Source organism: Triplophysa dalaica, chromosome 19, assembly GCF_015846415.1.
Source record: "Triplophysa dalaica isolate WHDGS20190420 chromosome 19, ASM1584641v1, whole genome shotgun sequence".
NCBI classification, from domain to species: domain Eukaryota; kingdom Metazoa; phylum Chordata; class Actinopteri; order Cypriniformes; family Nemacheilidae; genus Triplophysa; species Triplophysa dalaica.
The window spans coordinates 16,536,428-16,542,549 of NC_079560.1; positions in this window are offsets into that span (position 1 = coordinate 16,536,428).

Consider the following 6,122-nt stretch of genomic DNA (forward strand, 5'->3'; position numbering starts at 1 on the left):
GAACTAGGTGGTATTGTACATACAAGGTTAGATGCTGCTTTTAAATCAGGGGACCTGCAAGCCTACAAAGAGGCCCGAAGCAACCTAAAGAAGGGCATCCGAGAGCCAAGAGGCAGGTACAACCTGCGCATAGATGAATACTTTAACCGCAACAACTCCAGCTGTATGTGGCAGGGGATAAAAACTCTTACTGCATATCGAGCAAACAGATCATCAGAGGATGCCATCATCACAGCTCTCCACGCAGCGCTCACTCACCTGGAAAGGAGAAACACCTATGTGAGAATTCTATTCGTGGATTTAAGTTTAGCCTTTAATACAGTTGCTACCCATAAACTGGCTAAAAAGTTAGACAGCGTATGCTTAGGCAGCTGTCTGTGCAAATGGATACTGTACTTTCTGAGTAACACACCCCAGGAAGTCAGGATGGGAAACCAAACATCATCCACTTTCATCCTGAACACTGTAATACCACAGGGGTGTGTTCTCAGTCCCCTCCTCTACTCACTCTTCACCAGTGACTGCTCCCCCATTCATCCCACAAGCACCATTGTCAAGTTTGCTGATGATTCCACCATAGTAGGGCTAATATCAGACAACAGTGACATGGGAGGGAGGAGATTCAGAATTTCACAGAATAATCTGCACCTAAACAACAGCAAATCCAAGGGAATTATTTTGGACATCAGGAAATCAAAACATTTAGAGCACTCCGCCCTCTGCATACATGGAGAATGTAGAGAGGCTAGAGAGCTTTACATTTCTTAGCCTACACATCATGGTCGACCTCACCTTGTCCACTAACATCTCCCAGCAGGTGGGGAAAGCCCAACAAAGGCTTTACTTCTTAAGGAATTGAAACACGCTCTCCTACCTCAAAACCTGCTGACCAACTTTTATCGTTCTGCCATAGAGAACCTGCTAACTAACTCCTGCACGGTATGGTACTAAAGCTATAGAGAACAGAACAGGAAGGACCTGCTGAAGTTAGTGAGGGCATACTGAGCTTGTAATTGGTATGTCAGTGCCCATACTCAATGACATCTACACTGGCTGACTTCAGAAGAAGGCCAACTGCATTTCCAAATAGTTAGAATACATAATCACTTACACACTCCCAACCAAACTAAAATGTGCAATAAAAACTCCTTTAAAGGAGCAATAACACTCCCCTAATATCGTACTCTGCTGCACTATTGCTTCACTTGCACTTTAACTGCACTACCTCAGAGGATTTATATTTTATATTATTGTATGCAGTGTTGGGTGTAACTAGTTACTAAGTAATTAGTTACTGTAATTTAATTACTTTTCCCTTGAAAAAGTAAAGTAAGGGATTACTCATATGTTTTCTGTAATTTAATTACAGTTACTTTTGATGTAATTAAACTAAATACTTTGTTAAATATATGCGTGTGCAATAGTGTAATTGACATTAACATTCTAAGTCTTACTTTAAAATCTGTGCTTTAATGTATAATTCTCACATTTGTAATACTTTGGTCAGTTAATAATATTATTTATTTGAATGAATTAAATAAGCCGTTTCATGTCTATCCTTAAATCACTTAACCAATCAGGTTGATGTAGGATATAGAAAGTAATTAGTAATGAGTAACTAAATACTTTTTGGACAGAGTAATTTGGACAGTAATCTAATTACACTGTTGAATATGTAATGAGTAACTAGTAATTAATTACTTTTTCAGAGTAACTTACCCAACACTGATTGTATGTATATTGAGTATATCTTTGTTTTGTATGCAGGTCTTCGCTGTTCTGACAGTCAACTGTATATATTTCATTTCTATAACTTTACAATCATGAAGAGCTGCTAAACTGTATTTCATTGTTCCCTAAACAATGACAAAGTTCTATTCTATTCTAGATCTGTTTATTGTGTGGATTTTTAATGTATGGCCCTTAACTGTTACCCCACCTCTCATGTTTACATAAGGAAACAGCTTTTGAAAAATGAAATGGTCTTTATTTTGTAGATCACTCAAAAAATCATGAGCAAAGAAATGTAATTCTCCCTGTATAATATCTGAATAAGTTATTTTTGCAGTTGTTGTAAGTAAACAAATAAATAAGTTCAAATATGTTTGTCCAAAATGTTTTCCACCATTAGTGATATATACTGTATAATTTCTGTGAAACACAAAAGGCATTTTGAGAAATGTGCTTATGTGTCCATGCCTTGGAAGTCAATGTGATCTAGTGTTGTTTGGTTGTCAACATTCTTCAAAATATCTTATTTTGTGTTCTGGAGAAGAAGGAAAGTCATACAGGTTAAGAATGACATGAGAGGGAGTAAATGATGAAATCATTTTCGTTTTGTCATGGAATAAACATTTTCCAAAAGTGAACATTTTCATAACCACAGTCCTTATTTAAGTCATTTTCATTTTCTTGAATGGGCCAAAAACCCATTAAAAAAAGCCATTGACTTTGGGGTGATGGAAGCAGAAGTGGTAAAATGCTAGCTTGCTTATTTGCATGCAAAAACACACCATCACTGAGGCGTTTTATGGACAGTGATGACAACTTTTGTAGTTTGGACATTTAAATGGGGCACAACAGAGGTCAAGTGAAGTTTTTTCTTACCCATTCTCCTCATTTGGTTTCGAAGCGTAGGCGTCAATACATTTTGCGGGGGCATCGAAATTGAACTGGAAAAGCAGACGATTTCTCTGGAAATTCAGGAATATGTTACAAGAAGGTTTTATTTGTTAACATAAGTTAAATTTATTTGCTAAATATGAATCTATTTCTATTTCCATCCATCCATTCATCTTCGTCTGCTTCATCCTGGGTCGGGTCATGGGGGCAGCAGTCTAAGCAGGGATGCCCAGACTTCCCTCTCCCTAGACACTTCCTCCAGCTCTCTCCGGGGGGACACCGAGGCGTTCACAGGCCAGTCAGGAGACATAGTCTCTCCAGCGTGTCCAAGGTCTTCCCCGGGGTCTCCTCCCGGTGGGACATGCCCGGAACACCTTCCCGGGAAGCGTCCAGGGGGCATTCGGAAAAGATGCCCGAGCCACCTCAGCTGGCCCCTCTCGATGTGGAGGAGCAGCGGCTCTACTCTGAGCTCCTCCCGAGTGACCGAGCTTCTCACCCTATCTCTAAGGGATTGCCCAGCCACCCTGCGGCGAAAGCTCATTTCGGCCGCCTGTATCCGGAATCTTGTCCTTTCGGTCATGACCCACAGCTCATGACCATAGGTGAGAGTAGGAACGTAGATAGACCGGTAAATCTAGAGTTTCGGCTTGCGGCTTAGCTCCTTCTTCACCACGACAGACCCATACAGCGACCGCATTACTGCAGAAGCTGCACCGATCCGTCTGTCAATCTCCCGTTCCATCGTTCCCTAACTCGTGAACAAGGCTCTCAGATACTTGAACTCCTCCACTTGAGGCAGAAACTCTCCACCAACCTGAACTGGGTAAGCCACCCTTTTCCGACTGAGAACCATGGCCTCCGATTTAGAGGTGCTGATTCTCATCCCAGCCGCTTCACACTCGGCTGCAAACCTTCCCAGTGCATGCTGAAGGTCCTGGTCTGATGGGGCCAGCACGACAACATCATCCGCAAAGAGCAGAGATGAAATCTTGTGGTCCCCAAACCCGACACCCTCCGGCCCCTGGTTGCGCCTAGAAATTCTGTCCATAAAAATTATGAACAGAACCGGTGACAAAGGGCAGCCCTGCCGGAGTCCAACATGCACCGGGAACAAGTCTGACTTACTGCCGGCAATGCGAACCAAGCTCCTGCTCCGGTCGTACAGGGACCGGATAGCCCTTAGCAAAGGGTCCCGAATCCCATACTCCCAGAGCACCCTCGACAAGATGCCGCGAGGGACACAAGGCCTTCTCCAAATCCACAAAACACATGTGGATTGGTTGGGCAAACTCCCATGAACCCTCCAGCACCCTGTAGAGGGTATAGAGCTGGTCCAGTGTTCTACGACCGGGAAGAAAACCACACTGTTCCTCCTGAATCTGAGGTTCTACCATCGGCCGGATTCTCCTCTCCAGTACCCTGGCATAGACTTTCCCCGGGAGCCTGAGAAGTGTGATCCCCCGATAGTTTGAACACACCCTCCGGTCCCCCTTCTTAAAAAGAGGGACCACTGCCTCTGCCAGTCCAAAGGCACTGTCCCCGACCGCCACGCGGTGCTGCAGAGGCGTGTCAGCCAAGACAGCCCCACAACATTTCTATTTCTATTTAGTCAAATGAATTGTTACTGTAGCTAATGCGCCTTCTTTAGTTAACAAATACGACCTTATTGTAAAGTTTTTCCAAACAATTCATGTACATTTCCTCCAGTTCATTGAGAAAGACAATTTATGGCTTCAGAAGACTAGAAATAAAGAGCATTCAGGGTGTGATTGTCTGATTTGGCTGTCTTGTCATTCTTTTTTGAAAAACTCCTGGAATATTGTGAACATTCTCTAAACAACATCACGTTACTGAGTTCACATTCTACATACTACATTGTAGGCAAATTCCAAATGAAAAAACAGTACCGCCATATTGGACAGGGCAAGACAGCCTATAAATACATGGCAGAGCTGCATGTTTTTCTTCACGCTATTTTTACCATTTATATCTCAAGGGAATTTGTGACATTGTCAAGAAATGGATCTATTGATTTGTGTTATAACAAACATTTCCTCTCTTTTCATTTTCACTCAGCACAACTTTTTTGTGTCACCCAGTACGATTTTCAATCTTACATATTTTAAAATGTGTTGTCTTTCAGATGTATGAATATACATAAACCCAATCTGATGGGAATTCGTACGAGTTGGCTCATTCGGGTAAATTCCTACAATCTCGTTCGGTCTTTGCCCTGTCACGTTAGGTTTCAGGACGAGATTATTGGATGGGCATTTTATCATTGCTTTGCCAGCTCTTAAATTTCGCATTTTAACAGAATTGGCCTTTACTGCTGCATTTTTAGGGTTTGGGTGAGGAATGGAGTTAGCCACCTCCTTAAACATGAATGACTTCCTTCAATATCAGTTATGCATATATAAATGTATATACACACGCAATGTGCACAAAAAGTCTGTGCTGACTCGAAAAATTCTAGATTAGATCCAAAATTTGGTGCCTATGCCACAAACTGCCTTGAAACTAGATTGATATCCAGCATGTTCTTACTCTTGACTCCATTGTTCAACCCTATAAAGGTATCTTGAAGTCCCTAATCCCTCCCAATACCTAACCACTTTTCAATTCCCACTTTCTGCCTATACTCCAATATATTTTATTTATTAACTGACTTAAATAGTAAGAGAATTATTTAAAGGGTTTATTATGTATAAGAATAAGCTCTTTGTGCAATACTTGATCTTTTCAGAAATGATCAAAATATATGCCCACGGTGTGTAGTAAACATATGTACAGCCCCCTCTGCTGGTAGCCATACAGAAAATCAAACATTCTTTTACAAAGACTTATAGGAATAATATGAAATATAAATCAATTAAAAAAATATATATATATTTAATAGAGGAATTACGTGCACAAAAAAACAAATGCGAGTCCACATACAGTCTACGTGGCAGAGATTTTAATTCACACAAGCTCCTTGAGTAGGTTGGGAGGCGATTGTAATCTCACCCACCATTGAAAAAAAAAACTAGCTACTGGCTCTCATTTCAGAGGCTGATTGTGTTACTAAGCAACTGTGTTAACTGTCACATCCTTTCACCATCTGTTGCCAATCCATTTCAGTGCCCACTGATTCAAATGGCAGCCACTTAATGAACACGGTGGGTATGATATCATTCAGAAAATGGCTAAGCCGACTAAACCATGGCATATAGATACATCCATCTGCAAAATAATTGGAGCTTTCTCCGTCCACTTGCGTCATTTCATTACTCTTTTTTCCAATTTTTTTTGCTCTGAAAAAGAAATGGATTGCTTAGATCAAGAGGAGCACAGAATGAGACTGAGATTTGTTCGTATTTTTTCTCATGTATTATTATCTGAGGGAGCAGAGACATTTTCAGCAGCCGTATTTTACGGTTTTGACATTCTGTCAATAAGTTTCATTTGATGGCGTCATATAAAAAAACTACTCACTAACCCTCTACAGTGATCATATC